At 44.1% G+C, this 2,477-nt stretch overlaps 1 pseudogene; it reads right to left on the minus strand.

Annotated features, from left to right (window-relative positions):
- Positions 1-336: 336 nt before the first annotated feature.
- On the minus strand, positions 337-2,144 carry LOC110256913 (eukaryotic translation initiation factor 4B pseudogene; annotated as a pseudogene).
- Positions 2,145-2,477: the final 333 nt, after the last annotated feature.

Here is a 2,477-nt window from a genome sequence, read left to right on the forward strand (position 1 = left end):
TCTATCCCTGGCCCCGCATAGTGGGTTAAGGATTCGGCATTGCTGTGAGCTGCAGTGTAGGTCACAGACTGAGGCCTGGATCCCACATTGCTATGGCTGTGGGTATGGCCAGCAGCTGCGGCTCTCATCCAACCCCTAGCCTGGGAACTTCCATATACCATGACTATAGCCCTAAAAAGCCAAAAAAAAAAAGTCTCCAGGAGACGGTAAGTTTTTTTGTTTGTTTGTTTGTTTTTGTTTGGCTTGGTTTTTTTGTCTTGTCTGGATAGAGGTTTGATTTCCTCTTGAATGTTCCAGGGTGGAGAGAGACTAGGAGAAAGAACAGAATGCAGAGGTCTATTTGGTGTAACCTCCCTCATTTTCACCATCATTGGAGAGAGTATCATACTTGCTTGCAGAACTGAACTTAGAGGCTGGATTTTCTTCAGCTTTCTTTGGCTTAGGTGCAGATCTGGAGTCTTTATCCTTTTTGCCATCTTTCCTGACTCCTTCCACTGGTTCCCTCTGTCTCCTGGACCATAGTTGGAGTTCCCGCTTTAGCCTTTTGGGACACTCACCCCCATCTACTTTATTTTCATCTTTCCTTACAGGTCCTTCCTCAGATGGTTGAGCAGGAACTGCTTTCCCTCCACCACTTGTAGGGAACTGCTGCTCTGTGTCTGAGCTCTGAGATGCAGCAGAAGGGTTAGAACTTCACTTCACCCAAGCATTCTCCTTTGGTGGAGGGGCCAGTATTACCTTTAGAGGCTCTTCAGGTTTGGGAGGCTTAGAAGTTGGACACTGACAGCCTTCCTCTTTATTGGGTGTTTCATTTCCCAGAGACTTCTCACTCTCTCTCCTTTGTGTATCCTTGTCTGACTACTTTGGCCAGATGTGGCTGAGGTTCCATTCTGTGAGGACTCACTTCCTGTCCTCAGCTGTTCTCATGCCTGAGTTTCTTCACTTTGCCAGCTTGGGCACCTCCCCTGAGGCCGTTGTTCTAGTTTTGGCTCACCTTGATGATGCTGCAATTTCTCTTGCTCCTTCTGTAGCTGCTCTTCTACTTCTCATTTTTATCATTTTCTAACAGACTTTGCCCCTCCCAAAATAGTGGCTGCTCAAATGGATTGGGAGATACTAGCAGAAGAATCATCTTCTTTAGGAGTACTCCAAGGCTTTAAGTTCATTTTGGGTCTTTGAGGGGGAACCTCTATCATCACTCCTATAACTATCTGGAGAGTAATTTTCTCTGGAGCTCCATGACTGGTCATCTCTTCTGTCATATCTTCATAGCAGTCCCCGCCTCCTCTGTAGTCGTAGTCCCTGCAGTACCCACTACCAAACACTCTTCTGCCAATGCCATCCTGGAATAGTAGCTTCTGTCATAGTCTCTGCTGCCTCAGTCATCATAGAGATTTTAGCCCCCATATAAATCCATGCCCCATCGTGGCCCATCCCAGTAACCATGCCAATACCCATCATGACGTTCGGTATGAATCATAACAATCTCGATATGTGTCTTCTCTTCTAGGTAGGTAGTCATCAAAGCTGTCTATAGCAGGATGGGCCCTCCAGTCTGTGTCTATTTTGTCAGAATCTCAATTCTATCTCTGATAAAAGAATGATCATCCCTGTCTTTATCTTCTGCTTGATCAGCAACTGCCACTGAAATTCTCCTGCTACGTAGAAACTCTTTATTGAGGCTAAGAGCACTGAGCAGGGAATCAAGGTCCTCAAACTCAGCATAATAAGAATCTTTCAAGCTCCCAGGATTTCTGTGTTCACTGTGGTAAACGCACTGCACTGATATTTAATCCTCTAAAGAATTCCTTAATGGAGTCTTGTGTCACATCATAGGGCAGGTTCCCTAGAAAAGCAGTATAGGATGGCAATTTGGGAGGATGGCTCCAGTAGATATTGGGTTCGTGTGCAGCCCGTGGAGCAGTGGGCAGAATGGAATAGTCAGTTGGAGGTGCCCCATACGTTTTGTCATCTTTACTATGCCAAGTTGTTGAAACATCTCCTTCTAGGTCATCTGTTTCATCAGCCCAGCTGACTGGTTTGGGGATATAAGTGCTTCCTCCGCCAGTCCCTCCATCCTCAACCAGGTTTGTTAGGGAGATAGTTTCCCCCTTCTCATTCTTCTTTTTTGCTGAGGCCATCATTTTGGGAGAGGGAGAGAGAATGCAAAGGCTCACTTTCCCATTTTAAATTTGAAAAAAATCCCAAAGTTTAGAGAGGCTAAGTAGCTTTTCCAAGATCATAAATAATAAGCAGCCTAGCTCAGCTTCAACTAGGATTTGTGTAACTGCAAACCGTTAATGTTTGTATTCCATTTTGATACATTTTTCTGTTTTCATAGTTAGCAAATTCTTTTCAGTTCTGTTACAAATTCTAGCATCTTTGTTCCTTCATCTTTTTTCAAAATCTCATTTAACTGTATTACTACAGTTATACAATTTACTTCAGTTTTCTTTAAAGAAAAATTGAGAGTTCCT

The sequence above is a fragment of the Sus scrofa genome, chromosome 15 (assembly GCF_054392235.1).
Source record: "Sus scrofa isolate SSC_HxYL_T2T_F1_AM1 chromosome 15, Sscrofa_HxYL_maternal_Yorkshire_Landrace_v2.0, whole genome shotgun sequence".
In the NCBI taxonomy this organism is placed as follows: Eukaryota; Metazoa; Chordata; class Mammalia; order Artiodactyla; family Suidae; genus Sus; species Sus scrofa.